The 15,903-nt window shown below is 42.9% G+C and overlaps 1 protein-coding gene and 1 pseudogene across 2 annotated transcripts in view; one reads left to right on the forward strand and one right to left on the reverse strand.

The window, feature by feature from the left end:
- Positions 1 to 15,800, reverse strand: part of LOC149330022 (uncharacterized) — a 34,507-nt gene extending 18,707 nt beyond the window's left edge. For both annotated transcript variants that reach the window (XR_016285641.1, XM_089560735.1), the window contains exon 1: positions 15,546 to 15,800. The gene's annotated coding sequence lies outside the window, so the exon portion shown is untranslated. The remainder of the gene's footprint in view (positions 1 to 15,545) is intronic.
- On the forward strand, positions 474 to 5,941 carry LOC149330024 (uncharacterized; annotated as a pseudogene).
- Positions 15,801 to 15,903: the final 103 nt, after the last annotated feature.

A 15,903-nucleotide genomic window follows, 5' to 3' on the forward strand; every position in this document is an offset into this window, starting at 1 on the left:
ATGCTCTAATGCTGCTATGCATGGTGTAGTACAGTTTCTGAATTCCCAGCTGGGATAACTACCATTTGCATTGGACCATCCTCCAAATCTACTGGACAGCCTCCTGCCTCCTCTGCTGTTGAAAAGAAACAGCCTCAAAGGCAATGGTTAGATTTTCCTGCGTGCAATGAAGAAAAATGAGAGGGATTCAAAGCTGCTGAACAAAATGTGGAGCGAAAGCTTTGCCTGCGGGCGATTGAGTGTTTCATCGAACACAACCAACCTGCGCTCTGTTGAACGCATCAAAGTTAACGGCCGTTCCATGCTGAACCCACCTTCACGCTCTAAGCGTGCGATGCCGGCAGACGCTTTCCTGCTCGGTCAGCTCTCCGCAGCAGCACGTGCGTCCGCAGTGTGGAAACTACCCTTCTCCTCCTCTCCACTCCGGTGCGCGCATCTATTGGGATGCCACTACCGTCCTTCTCCTCTCTGCGATGAGCACCACATACCTGACGACTCATTTGGTGAGCCACGAACGATTTGCACATGCACAGAGAGGCTGCATAACGAGGCACGTGAAGTCACAAGTTGGCCCAGCAGCGGAACACCTGTGGAACGGCGCAGCTAGTTGCCATGGTCATGGTGCATGTGCAGTTGTGGCCTCGGTTAGACACGGCAAAACTCGCTTCTACTAGCCTAGTGTAGATTTCGCTACAAAAAATGAAAGCAGGCATCATGAAATTGAGTTTCATGATAGTTTCCAATAGCAGCAACGGCAGCAGGATTTTGGCTGATGATCCCACTAATACAAGGACAGCTTCTGCACAGGACCACATGCGCCTAGCATTCTTTGGATAAAATTACCTCAAAGACCCATTTCCAAGCACATGATTATTCAGAAGATGGCACACTCTACAACACAGGTAAACATATGTTTTTCTAAGAACAATGAAACACATTGCCATAACCTCTTAGTGACCTTGGGCTAACCAGGAAAAATGCACAGCCCCTTCTGCGCGAAACACTGGCTGTGTTAACGTGCGGGAGGCATCCCGTAGAAAATTGCATACTCCTTGCTCTCACATTGTAAAATTTGAAACTTATGTCACAGAAGCTCAGAAAATTGGGGACCTCTGCCAAACATCATTTCCTCTCTGTGCAGTTGGCCACAGGCACATAAAAACATCTTGTAAAATGTCACTGATGATACATGAGGAGTAGAGCATTGTTGTAGCTGAGGTGCTTCACAAGGGGCATACATTTAATGTATGCCCCTTACTGTATTCTTAATGTATTTAATGTATTCTCCAGTGTACAAGGGGCACTGGAGAATACATGTTTGCAAAGAGACTGCACATATATGTTAAGACATTGCTTACGTTAGGTTGCATACTTTATTTCAATTCAAATAATACGCAACTTACACATACTGCTATGTTGTTAAGCTCGTGACTTTTTCATTTACTTAAGGAAAAAGAAATTCCACGCCCTCACAGAGGGTCCGTGAGCAAGAAGAGCAAAAAGCAGTGCATCAGAAGAGCAAAAACAAAATATAACAAAATACTTCAGAGTATGACACTCAATTGTTGCACTTGGCAGCTTTTTTTGACAATGGTCTAAATTTTGCTTTTCAGATGTTCTCAGTAGTACACTTCACAGACTCCAATGACATTGCTACACTACCATCAGCTTGGGTTCATAAAAACAAAGCCTTCTGGCCACCTTTCAAGAGTTTGGCGAAAGTAAATGCTGCCATCAAGCACCAAAGGCAGCACGACACACAACGGCAACAGTCTGCCTGCAGAGTCCTGTCGACCACAGGTAAGTATAGAATGCGATAGAAATGTCATTATTCAAAGATTACCTTTTTGCTACCTCAGAATGTAACACTACCCAAAACTGTCCAGCTTTAGAAGGCTATGAGTTTGCTCATGCCAAATTAGCTTCCTCTTATTTTATGTGCAACCTGGCGGTGACCAGTCAGTGACCTGCCAGAGAGCAGTCCAAGAGAGGCAACACGAAGGCACCCAGCTGCAATTTCATTTGAGACTGACAAGCAGATGCTACGGTAAAATGTACAGACAGTGCACTAGCACGTGTGCCAGGGTGTTTCAGCTTGCATCTGACATCACCAGGCCTGAGTAGCAAAAGCTGCAGAATACTGCTTGTGAGCACTTATTAAAATTATAAAAAGTTCTCAATTCGCACAAATGCATTTTGTGAAGTTACAATGTGAAGAAAAAAAAATTGGGTGCGTGAAAGCCTCAGTTGCTGCTTGAGGCCTGGTGCATATACCTGTGTGTTTTGTTGTAAGCTACTGTAAATCAGTAGCCATGGTACTATATCGCTGCTAGGTCAGGTGATGCATACAGCGCTTAGTATGGCTAATAGTTATCTCCTGATTGGAAGTATTCACAAGAGCCACTAAAATGGACAACACTTTAATAAGCTACCCTTTTACACCTCTATTTCGTTTTCTGCTGTTTGAGCACCTTATATGCATATGTGCTAATACTGTCAAACAACTTTGCTGTATACTGCTACTGACTTTCTGTTTGCAGACAGCTATGAAGTCGCACGTAGACGGGCTTTAAGGGCTGAAGATCAATCGGACTTGACATCAGAACCAGAACCAGTGAAGAGGACACGGCGACCATCAAAGCAGCTCGAAGATTTCACTTCAGGAAGTGACACGTCACAATATGACAGCAGCCAAAAATCTTCCGATGATGATTGCACAGAGTTCCTCACACAGCCGCCAAAGCCACCAGCACCAAAAAATAGTGAGGCTTACTGTTACTCCAGCGTCATGGAAATGTTACTTATAATTCGGTGCAGTTTGCGTTGTACATTACATGATTGAAGCAGTTGTAAAAGTATCAATAATTATTGAAGCAAAGCGAATGTCTAAATGACAGGGCCAGTGTTGGGTATCTCAGTCTAAATGGTAAAGTCAAAAAATAGTGTATTCACAGATGAGATTGCGTACAAATCAGAAACAAAGATGAAGAAGGTCTACTGTCATGACAGCTGCACACACACATGTACTACCTGGTTCTTGTTCATATAAAAAATTCAGGGGGGCACTTTGCTGACCTAAAGCGTAGCCATTAGCACGCTCGGCTGCGGAACGGAAGGGTGGTGGTTCGAATCCCATCGTGCACAAAGGTTTTTTTCTGGTCTGACTAGATAAGCGTGACACCTCTGATGACAACGTTCTGTCGACAATGATGCGGCATTAAAGGTGTTCGCCTTAAAAAGCACATAAAACAATTGCTGCTTACGTTGTCACCAAGACATCCAAGCGTATGCCCCGAAGCTTTGGCGTCACACGTTCTGGGACAGGTTACACATGCAGCCAGATGCATTCATATTTATGGCAGTTTTTTGGCTGTGTAGTGCTCACCTCATTTTCTCTACCAGTTTCTTACCTTCATGCGTAGCAACGTAAACTCACAGTTATCATTCTTGTGCACAACACTAATCCGTAACTATTCTAGTTAACTGCATTAACTGCATTGCAGCATGCCTCACAACTTGCGGCCAGCCCCGCCATCTCGTGGCTTGTGTTGCATTGGATTGGATTGCTTGCAGCACAGACTGATGCACTGCATCCAGTCCAGATATTAACTCTATGAGTCCAGCAGCATGAATGCTTGCTTGGACACAAGTGCAACATTAGCTGCACGGTTCACCCATTGAAACATTTAGTGTCACTGCCGTCAATGGAGTACAGCACAGCTCTTTTTTTTTTCTTTTCTCAGCTACGTCAACAAAAGAAATTTACCACTGGTTCCAGTTTCAGTTTCGTTTTGGCGGCGATTTCGATTTGATTTCGGGATGATTGTCAATGCAAGTGAGATCACAGATTGAAAACATTTCAGTTACCACAAGTCAGCAGTACAGGAAGAAACAACCCTGCCAGCACTCATGGTGTAGAGAGCAAACATACTTTCAGTTACGGGTCTGTATAGTTTTTAAGCAGCATTGTATTGAAACGAACTGTTCATAGTAGATGTCTGAATGAAAAAGTACCTTAGATATAGCACATATATGCATTACTGAGACATAAATGAAGTCTGTCGATAATTTTACAAATGCAGCTAGTATCCCTTACATTTCAAAGACGGTCACAATTAATAACAATACTTATACCGTGCTTGCAGGTCATGTCTCTCAACCAGCTCAACCCTCTGCGTCCACTTGTAAACCAGGAAGACCAAGTAGTATGCTTTCTAACAATGACAGTCATCCATCCGAGGCAGGTAAGTGAACTCTTCTTTTCTACCAAATTAATAAGGTACACAGTTTAAACTGCATGCAGAGACATTTTTGCACATGACTTGTATGTTCTGCTGCTGTAATAAATTTGTTTTCCATTCAGAACAACCGGAAGCCTATCAATGGAGCTAGCACTTGAACACCCTGTAGTGAAAAAAATCATACATATTTTAATTTCGCTGAAATGGCAGCTGTTCAATTGTGCTTCTATATAATTGCATGCGCATGACTTTTTGCAATCCTGTAAATATTCTTGAGGTCAATTCTTTGTACTGTTATTGAATTAATTCTTTTTCTGTAGTGCAGCCCAGTGCCTTCATGATAGGCGCAGCACACTATATTTTTCTTGTTTTTCTTTATGTCACCAAAATTAGGTTATCAGACAGAACAGTGAAAATACGGACTGTTAATTGCTTACAGAAATGAACACTTGTCTGATATCCTCGCATTAAAATGGACATACAGTAGCATTGCTTAGAATGGGAGCATGAAACCTTCATCCTAGTTCATAATTTATTTATCCCTGTCTATATATATATATATATATATATATATATATATTACATTTAAGTTTGCTTCAACTTTATCTGAAACTTACACATCGCACACTTGCATCCTTTCCCTTTTCTAGCTGTGGTCAAAATTCTCCGGGAGCTTGAGCACATCAAGGTGGAGCAAGCACGACAGGCAGCTGTGCTTGCAAAAATAGCTGCGAAAATCATTACTGAAGTAGATTCTGCAGACACGGTTGCGCCAGACGACCTGCCTGTGTATCCAGTGAAGACACTGGAAGAACTTGACAGCCTGGAGGCAAGCACAAAAGATGCGGCAACCTTTGCTGCACTAGTAAGTTAAATATCCTCAGCATCTTACTCTTACCCAAAAATAATAGGTGGGATTTGACATGTTTGCATTGTGTGATTGCTTCCTTACTTTCAGGTGAAGACCCTAGGCCAGATTGGTGGAACTGATGTTGCCACCACAACAAGGCGGGTGTTCAAAAAATTAGTTTCTGATGACGTTGCTGTGCAATACAACTGGACAGGAAGAAAAGGCAAAAAAAAGAGCCGAAAAACTGGCCATCATCCGCCTTGTATTCGGTAAGAGTATACCCACACTGCACTGACACTGTTATTTTTTTTTTCTATAACAGCACTTGTGTACCTAGAGTGGTGGTCCTGATCATTGCAAACATTGTTTGCAGCTGCTGTCCGGGTAACCCGCAGTGCTACAGACGATGAGATGGCACGCACACTCGCTGACTGGCTGCGCTTTAGCAACGCACGGCTCACTGCAGCCAAGGCAAGGAACAATCTCACTTGTGCATGCATACTAATGGGGCAGTATAAAGCAGCTGTCTTTGGAAGCAAACATGTGGTTGTGATAACTGGCAGAAACAGTTTGGAAAATTCATATATGGGTCATTGTTCGCGACATTTTCAAGCTCCTGGTACACAAATATCACCTGGCATTTCTTTGTTACGCAAAAGAAATCACCACTTTTCATCATGAACAGGTGTTACCTAAAACTCACACTTGCTATTCAGAGAGAGATCACGTTTGCTGACAGCCCACCATGCTTAGATGTTCCATGTTAAGCATTGCAGGTCACTTGCATGCAAGTATGACAAGGTTTAGTATGCGCGTCATTTGCTTCTACTCGTTTCCGTCTGCAGTGTGATTTGGCCACTGCTGAATACTGCACCACCGCCTCCACTTGTGTTTTTGGCTGCACAATGTGACAGCTGTGCCTTTTATGATTTTGACATATCTTTGGCAGCAAGAGACATTTTCATTGCTGACAAGGTCACAGTGAAAACTGGCACAGCAAAACTGGCTCAGCTGATTCACTCCTGTGTTCAACTTTCACTTGGTGGTTTGAGAAGACTGGGCACTTGCTTTTTTGCATCTGTACTTTTACGCTTTTGCACGAAAAGAGTATATTGCTGTGCTTGTTTCTATAAGCATGCTTGGATGCATGCATGCATATTATATATATGCATGCCTCATGCATAACCTTCTCATGCAGGTCCCTTAAGAGTATGTTTTATGAAGCTTTCACTCTGATAATAAGGGGCTAAGGGGCACAGATTTTTTTCCCCCAATACTATTGCTCAGCCATAACAAATGAATAACAAGCTAATTTTGCTGCTCCAATGCTTATGCTACGCTAATGTGAACCTCATTTTTTTGACCACTGACAGACCGAAATATTAACCTGACCCTGATCAATCCTTAAAAAGCACTAGTGCTTAGCAGTTGAACTAGAGCCTGCTTACATTGACACACAGGTATGAGAATCAATAAGGTTGTCATGTTGCTGTCATCATTCTCTTTTTTTTCTACAGATGAAAAAGGTGTGATCCAGAGGTGTGTGTGCTCCAGGAAGGAACAGGGATTTTTCTTGCTGACTCCTGCTGTTTCCTGTTTTTCAAAGCTTATCGTAATTTTTTCAGTCTGTAAGTCTTATGTATATATTTTGTACGGTACGTTCTCGTTTTTATAACTTACAGCAAAACTGTTATTACAGCTTACAGTACATCTATTCACCAGCCTACCTGCTTGTACGCATTTTTGGACATTTTTCAGTTCAGTACTGTTCAGAACGACAGCATATTGCACTTAGTTTTTTGGTTCCTGTTCTACAAAGTTTATTGTCATTCTTTCAGTCTGTAAGCCCTGCGTATATATTCTGTATGGTACGTTCTTGTTTGTATAACTTACAGCAAACCTATTATTATAGCTTACAGTATTTTGTTTAGCATGTCTGCTTGTTTATGCGCATTTTTGGACATTTTTCACTTCACAACAGCATATTACACTTAATTTTTCATTTGCATATGATCTAGCAATAAAAATTTCTACAACATTTGCTGCAGACTGAACTTACTTCAAATAATTGCATGTAGTTTCCTGTGGTTATACTAATACTCTACCTACTGTGAATAGAGTGTGCTAATGCTTCAATATATGCTGCATATAGGTACCTATTGCTGAAGCCATCGAATTGCTGGCAAGTACACTTAGTCAGAACGTGACATCAAATATCACTCTATATAAATATCACTCATATCACATGGGCATAGGTGATGCCATGCCCATTTTGCATGCCTGAGAAGTATGAACTCAAGGCCACAGTGCATGATGCCTTTATCTGATTAATATAGCACAGCTTATGGTGGTCTTGAAAGGTTTTAAACATTTCGTAGTTTTTTACGTGTTTCACTAACATTTTCTTGAGCGTTTAGCGAACACTTCATAGAGGTTTCAGGTAAGTAGTGCGACTGTTGCTACACTGTTTTTTAAGCGTTCATTCATTACATTATCATAACGTTCTCCTCACGTTACACATACGTAGTAAAACTGTATATGAGCTGTTAGTGAAACGTTATAGCAACGTTTATTAGTAACGTTACAGAAACGCTACAAAAAAATGACGCTAACCACCTAGTTATAACGTTAGGCTCAAACAAAAATTTAACGTTATGATAACGTTTCTGTGCTACCTGGGAACTTAGGGTACTGAAATTGATGCTCTACTTTTCTCGCAGTGGGGGGCATGCAGACTGCAAATACCCTAAACTATTATATGATCCCGAAAGTAGTGAGTGTGACTTGATCTGCAAAATGAGGATTGGAACTCGGGCTCTAAGTATAGCACATTGGATGTTGCTTGAGCCCCTGCTTGGAAATCTGAAAGCTTGCAAGGAAATATCCATAACTTTGCTGTATATAGCTGTTTATGTCAGCTACATACTCTACCAAGAAACAAACTGAAAAAGAATGTGCTACATAGTCTACACCAAACAGAAAGTTTATCTCATCAAAAGGTTTGCTGTGTTGCCCCGATACAAGAGCACCAAAAACCACGTCTAGCTACATCCCAGATGTGTATAGAGGCCTCTAAATAGCCCCATTTTAATCACCAAATATCTCTGAATGATGGCATAGAAGAAAGCAATCTGTAAATGTTTAGTGAGCAATGTAAACGGGAAAAAAATCTGAGGGGACGCTTACGCTAAGCCTTTAACAGTAGAATACAATAACGTTAACGGGTTAATGCCCATATATGCATAGTTGGTCGTTCTCTAGTTTACACTGACAGGTCCCTGGGGGTCTCCATACCACTCCTGGTGCAGTGGTGCATCAGTCATGCAATGCACCACTGCCCTGTAAAGGAATTTGCTGCCACCAGTCGGGCTTGTGAGACCCAGGTTGCTCTTGCCGAGCAACCTCTCCCGACCAATCATTAATTTGACTGCCACCTGCCATGGTGGGCAGTTTTCTCACATTCTGGTGGGCAGGTTGTGATGACATCACAAGGTCACACGACCTACATGGCCCAACCACCTCCTATAGGCTGGCTTCTCTAGCGATATTTCGTGGATTTTTCGCATATGGTGAATGACTCCGATGCCAGCTTTTCTGTTATATGGGCCTCTTAACACTGTCGAATTAAAATAGCAAAAGCTGCAAGGAGTGCGACAAGTGCCTCTCTGCACTTTACACACCTCTCTGTCTAAAAAATATTCACAAAAAAAATCTTACTTGCTTTAGTTTCGAGATTGCTTTGAAATAAAAATAAGCTATATACATTGTATTCTAAGAAAATTAGCAAGGTGAATCTGAAAGGTATAAAGGCCCAGGTGAAGCAAGTGCACAAATAGCTGGAAGATAAAATATAGTGAAAACAGGTTGCAAGGAAGAGGCCTGATGGGCTCAGAACCTGCTTTGATCTGCTGTGTCTCAACAAAGCAGTATGTTGAGAGAAGCACCCACCATCAGTGCAGGACAGGTTTGTGCCTGAATTTTAACAGGCAAGTGCCATCTCCATACTTTATCTGACAAATGGATATACAATAGCATCATGTCCTGGGTCAACAGCCCAGAATGTGACTGCAGTCCACGCACCACTTGGACACAGATGCTATGCTTGCCACTTGGTTTTACCATGGTCAAGGAAATACTTCAGAAACCACTTCAGACACCATTTCATTGGCTCGAAGGCAGCAAGCATGTCACTCACAGAACAACAGAAGCTGAAGAACTAATCAAGAGGTGCCCATTGGGCTGGCTTGCTTGAAAATGTTCAGCATTAGGCTAGTTGGTTCTGCATGACTGAAAAAGAGAAAAGCAGAGCAAAAAACAGAAAGAAAAGGAAAAGGCAAAAGATGATGAAGAAAACCGGCTTAGAAGAGCGCCTACTTTTCTGCTTGCTATAACTAAGTACATGTTGGTGCCAGAAAATACAAGAACAATGTACACACATTACAGTAGGAAGGAAACAAATTTCAGCTCAAACTGAATGGTACCATATATATTGACAGTGAAAGCAGTGGAATTTGAATGCTGAAAACACACACAGTACAGAGCAGTAAAAAACAAAAAGGAAGACCTTACAATACAAGTGCTCCCCACTTATTCTCTATTTAGAATATGATTCTTAAGATCAGCCTTGAATCATTGATACAAAGGCAAAACCCTTATTTGAAGCACACAGGATGGCTTAGATCTCAGGCAAAAGCTTGAAAATCTCATGGCTTATTACCTGCTCATAGGCATATTTCACTGTCAATATTTCTTTGCACCCCTGTTTACGAGGTATACTTGCTCCATTGTACCAAATGCTGGACCAAGAAGATGCTGGCATTCACTACCTGCGCCAGCCCATCCTCTATATTTGAATAATAATGGATTGCTCTCTCTCTCACAACATGTCATAGAGAAGCATGAGTGGCTACATCTGTTAATATTCACAGAGGAGTGAGCTCTAATTGCCCTCTATCATGCAGTGACGTCAACCGACAGTTCCTTAGGTAACAGAGTTTATTACAGCTGAATGCAGACGTACAAGAGAGAGAGAGAAAGAAATTTTAATGAGAGCAAAAGGAGGAGAGGTCGGCCAGTGTTAACATGGCCCTGGCCTTCTACTCCACACAGGGTAAAGGGAAGAGGAGGAAAGGAAAAGTGTGAATGAAGGTTGATGATGGCATAATACGATGAGTTTCATGGGTGATGTCCACACACACACACTGGCTGGCACTCACATCGCGGTGAGAAGACGCACGTGAAACTCATGTCTTGAATACACACGCCGACACATGTCATTAACACATACTGGAGTAGGGGCTCCATGAAAACACAAATGTAAACCATGTAAACTGTGTATAAACCAAGTAGATAGTGCACAGCCGGTCACAGACGGGTATCCAGGCCTGTTGCGCATAAAAACTTGAGCACAGCCTTCGTCACATGCCACCAATCAGCACGTTTCGCCCTGGCCCCTAGAAGAGTTCCTTCAGAAAGAAGGCAAGAGTCCAGTTGTGTCACGGTCGCTCACAATGTTCTCCTCTCATCAGTGTAGTTCAGGCACTCGCAAAGAAGGTGTCCAATAGTCTCTGGAGTGTGGCACTGTATGCAATTTGGATGAGATTCTATCCCGATCTTGTGAAGATACTGTTTGGTGTAGGCAATGCCAAGCCGTAACCGGTGGAATAAGTCCCCTGACATGGCATTACCCTAGATGACAGATGAAATCGTGAGCCAGCATCAAGCTTAGAGCATCAAGCGGTCCTGTTGATGGCTCGAATCGTTCCGGTGCAACTGCATTGCGGCTTGCATTAAATGTGCGAGCAAGGCTCCAGCGTCAGATCTGGAAAACGCTATTTCAATGAAAGCACCATCACCATGTGCTAGCCAAGCCTCGGCATCAGCACGCTCATTTCCCGCTATGCCGCAGTGGCTCAATATCCACTGAAGCTTTATGATATGGCCGTGGAGAAAAGCCTCAGCTAACAAGAGCACAGTCTGTTGAAACAGCTGCTCGCATGTCCTTGGTTTAACATAAGTTTGTATGACCTGCAATGCCGATCTCGAGTCGCAGAATATAGTCCATTGGTGTGCTGACTGGAGATCAATATAACGGACGGCTCCCAATTCAGTTGCCGTACATGATGTTTTATGCATTAGCCTGAAACGGTAGCATTTCCTGGCACTATCACCGCTGCAGCTGAAGAGGTGGTCGTCATGGATCCATACACAAAAACATGCTGGGAGTCACCATAGAAGAAGAAGAAGGAGAGTCACCATAGAAGAGTCAGCAAACGCAGCAGAGATGACGGGTCATCCGCCATCGCCTGTGATGGCGAGGTTGCCATGAATGCCACAGAAGCACAAAATATTTTGAAAAAGCAGCAGCTCGATTAAGAGAAGCTGCTGATCGCAGCGCTCTTCTTCCTTTCTTGGGAGTGACCATACAAGAGGGCGCTGAGAGCCAGGTAAGCAGCAGAATATAGTGGGGACCTTGCAGGCATAATGTGGCTGAAGGTGGCTCACAACAGGGTTAATTGGAGGGATATGGGGGAGGCCATTGTTCTGAAGAGGGCATAGTTGGGCCAGTGACGACTACAGAGTCACATTACATACAAGTACACACAGCTCATCAGTGCCCTCATCACATACAGTGAACTGGCTGTTTAATATTTATATTGCATTCGCCTCACCTTCACGACACAGGCCACGAGCAAAGAATAAGATTAAGTACAAGAGTAACAATTAATAAAAATAATACATTGATGAGATAAGGAGTAAACAATGAGCACAAAACATGAAAGCCTGGATAGGATCAGCATTGACAGATCACTCATCTGTGCAGTGCGTGTTTGTTTACTCTTTGATCCATTTCCGAAAGATGGAACGAATTTAGTTCAGATATATGCCTCAATGCATTCAGCCACCTAAGTGGTCGTACAGTAATCAATGCGGTAGTTTTTCTTCTGCCCATTTCCAGCGTCGTGAAGGTAGCTTGAAAATAATTCAAAATTATGCCTTGCTGTGACCAACTTCAAGGGTGATTAGCCCCTAATCACTCCTATTGCAAGGCTATTAGCTTAGGAATGAGACTTTGATGGGCGTCCTTATGGTTATGTGGCACCCCTTCAACCACAGCTCTCCTTACACTCTCTTTGTTGTTCAAAATTTACTTTGCAAGCAAGCTGATGGCGTCAGTGCTTGCATAACTGCTGAAGCTGAATAACAACTGGATTCTATTCAACTTGCAACATTTGTAAGAAAAGTTGCAGCGGGTTCCTTGAGCCGACATCATACTTTCCTCATTTTGCCACAGCATGTGTTGAGAGCGTGGGGCTGTGTTTAGAACTGGTTGGTTTTTCTGCACTGCATTGCTTTTAGGAGTCTACTCTTCTGACCTGTTTTATTTCTTATGCATCCACCAGCTTTTTGAAATCATCGGTAATGCAGAACTCAGAGGTGTATGCTTCTTTTCCAAGATCAAGTGCATAAACACATACGAGGGGGGACCCAAAAAAAACCGAACTGTGAGCGTGCTGCCATTCGTAGACGTAGCAGAGAGTTCTACCGCTAGATGGGGTTAGTAGAGACCTTCACGAAACAGCTGTGCTGACGACATAAGTTTGTAGGTAAACATTTGAGCGTAGTGTTGTGTTACGCTTGCAGTTGTTTTGTTCCGCCTGCGAAATCTTTATGGCAAATTTAAAAGAATAAAGAGTGTGTTTGAAGTTTTGTTTCTTGCTTGAAAAATCGGCAACAGAAGCTTACCAAATGTTGCAACAGGCTTTTAAAGAGGATGCTATGAGTCGCACACAAGTTTTCGAGTGGTTTGGGCGCTTCAAACGTGGTGAGATAAGTGTCGAAGACCATGCTCGTTTTGGGCGTCCTTCAACGTCTCGAAACGATGAAAACGTTGAAAACATCCGTGAAAAAATGAATGAAGATCATCGCTTCACGACCGACCACATTTAAGAAGAGACAGGTGTGAGTTGGAGCTCGTGTCAGCGAATTTAGACTGAGCAGTTGCAAATGAGACGTGTTTCCGCTAAATTTGTTCCTCGGAGTCTCACACAGGATCAAAAGAACATTCGATTGAATTTGAGCCGGGATTTAAAAAAAGAGATTGAAAGCGATCCAAACTTCTTGACCAAAGTCATTACAGGTGATGAGAGTTGGTGTTACGGGTATGACCCAGAAACTAAGCAAGCATCAAGCCAGTGGAAGTCTCCCAACTCTCCGAGACCAAAAAAAGCAAGACAGTTGAAGTCGAATGTGAAGACAATGATCATTGTCTTTTTTGATGTTCACGGAATTGCGCACCAAGAATTTGTTCCCTCTGGCCAGACCGTTAACTAGCTCTTTTATTTGGAAGTTTTAAGACGTCTGCGAGAGGATGTGCGGAGGAAACGTCCAGAACTTTGGTGATCAGGTGACTGGTTCCTTCATCATGACAACGCCTCCGCACACACGGCCTTACGAGTGACCAACTATTTGGCCTCTCGGGGATGGCCTGTCATTCCCCACCCTCCATATTCACCAGACCTAGCCCCGTGCGACTTTTTTCTCTTTCCGAGAATGAAGGAAAGTCTAAAAGGGAAGCGTGTTGGCGATCTGGAGGCCGTACAAACAGCTTCACAAAGGGCACTGGATGATATCAAAGTTGAAGAGTTCCAGAGATGCTTCAAACAGTGGGAAAAAAGACTTGACAAGTGCATCGCATTTCATGGAGAGTACTTTGAAGGTGACTGAAGGAATTTTGTGCAAAAGTTAATAAATAAAGCTTTATGCAAAAAATCCGGTTTTTTTTGGGTCCCCCCTCGTATATCAGTAGTGCACCAAGAAGAAGGGCCAGCGCTCTGGTTCTGCCATTGTGCAAACTGATGGATACCTCTCCATTCTCTCCACCATGAGTGAGAAGATGTAGGAGACGGGAAAAGAGACAGACACGAAAGCAGTCCAGGAGAAGGAACTGGAGAGCCAGTGAATACAGAATAAAGAATTAGTTGGCATCGAGATTCGCAGCCGCCTTCATCGCTCTCTACATCGCACACCAACACATCGCAATGGCTTGCATTCAGGGTATGAAAATATGTTTACAATGCTGAGAAAATCATAAAACTATATTTCAATAATATACCCGCATCAGAGAGACTGCAAACGACTTCCTTTTGCCATGTGCAACAGGGAATGATTACCTCAGAAAAGTGCATCTCCCAATTAGGACCGAATGTGATAGGCTGGCCTAGAAGCTAGGAAAGAAAACGAAAGACTGCAGTCTACACTGCTTCTACCAAAACATGAAAATATGTCTCTGCACAATTCACAAACGAAGGTAATGCAGAATTATTACCACTTGAGCGAATAGAATTGCTTCCTCCCGAGACTTGGTATTGAAAAGTTTGTTCTTTACAGTATAGACTTTTTCAAAAAAGTGCTCGACGGGCGTCACCATATTAGGCACTAGACTGTGCTCGTAGTACAGGAAAGAGTAGAGGACTAAGATCCCCCAAGTTCTCCCCACAGCCCAGAAAACCGGTTTTCCCAAGAGTCTTGAAAGGCCTATAGACAATACAATTGCTGGCAGGGTAAAAAGCTATTTCTCGGCTACATTTAGAATCTAAGTGACCACAGCCAAAGCCTGATATATAAGTTTGCATATACTCAGGAAGATGATGTGAGAACATTTTACAGTGGCAGTCAGAAAACGGGAAGCGGGTTCATGAGCATTTCAACAATTGGTGAAGGCCTTTTATTTTATTTATTTATTTTGATTTATGTAATACCGCGGAGTCGCTTGACTCCAAGCAGGCATGAGCACAGGCATGAGCACAGATACAAATAAAAAAAGAAGATATGCACGAATGTCATGCAAGAGTGCAACATACACAAGCTCATATTTGAACAACGAAAGCTGACATTCCTCCTGTGCTTCGGAAGTTTCATCGCTTTCTCCATACTGGGCATTCGCAATAAAAAGCTTAAAATGAAGCAAAATATGTATCAGTGATGTTCTGGGACCAAAATTATTATATCCTGAACTCTGAGAAAGAAAAACAGAATTTGCACTTATGATCTCGTAAGTCTCAGAATCTGCGCTTCTCATGCGAGTTGCTTCGGATCATTGCTGCGAATCCAGGCAACGACTTTTGTACTATGAACTAAAAGAAGCACGACAACTCCTTTTTGTACATTTTTCTTAAGGCATATGCCTTGCAAGATTGAAAACATAAGAAAAGGGCCACGACACTTTCCAGAACAGCAAAATAGACGAGAAATAAACAGAACTTGCACACATGGAAACTACAGCTGTTCTAACTTTTGGAAATGGCCTAAGCTCTACTGCACATTATCTGAATGGCTCATCAACAGTGTAGTCAAAAGACTTGCACTCACGTCGGACCGCACGCATCAGGCTGACTGCGCTACAATGAGACCAACGCAAATTTATGCTCCCCGATTATGAAGGCCAGCCTTACCGCTCGAACGTGCGTGCGATTAAGATGAGCGCGCTGTTCAAACAAGCGGCTATGGGGCGGTTCGTCGCAGGAACTGTTTCACTCGGCCACGGTTTCGGCGTAGCGAATTATGAATCGCGCTCAAGCTAAGCTTCATTCCGTGAAAGTGAGACCGAGACCTATCAAGCCTTACCACTACATTAAAGCGATTCCAAAGACGCAACACAACTACCACACAACGAAGCGGCCAAATGGGCCTCCGGCAAGCCTCTGTAAAAAAAAAAAAAAATGACAAACTGATTGCATTATTGTGGCCAGATGAGTGTTCGGATGTCGCCAACCGTTGCACTTGCTGCGTGATCATTTATAATCACTTCTT

Source organism: Amblyomma mixtum, chromosome 9 (genome assembly GCF_055824585.1).
Source record: "Amblyomma mixtum isolate Tamu chromosome 9, ASM5582458v1, whole genome shotgun sequence".
NCBI classification, from domain to species: Eukaryota; Metazoa; Arthropoda; class Arachnida; order Ixodida; family Ixodidae; genus Amblyomma; species Amblyomma mixtum.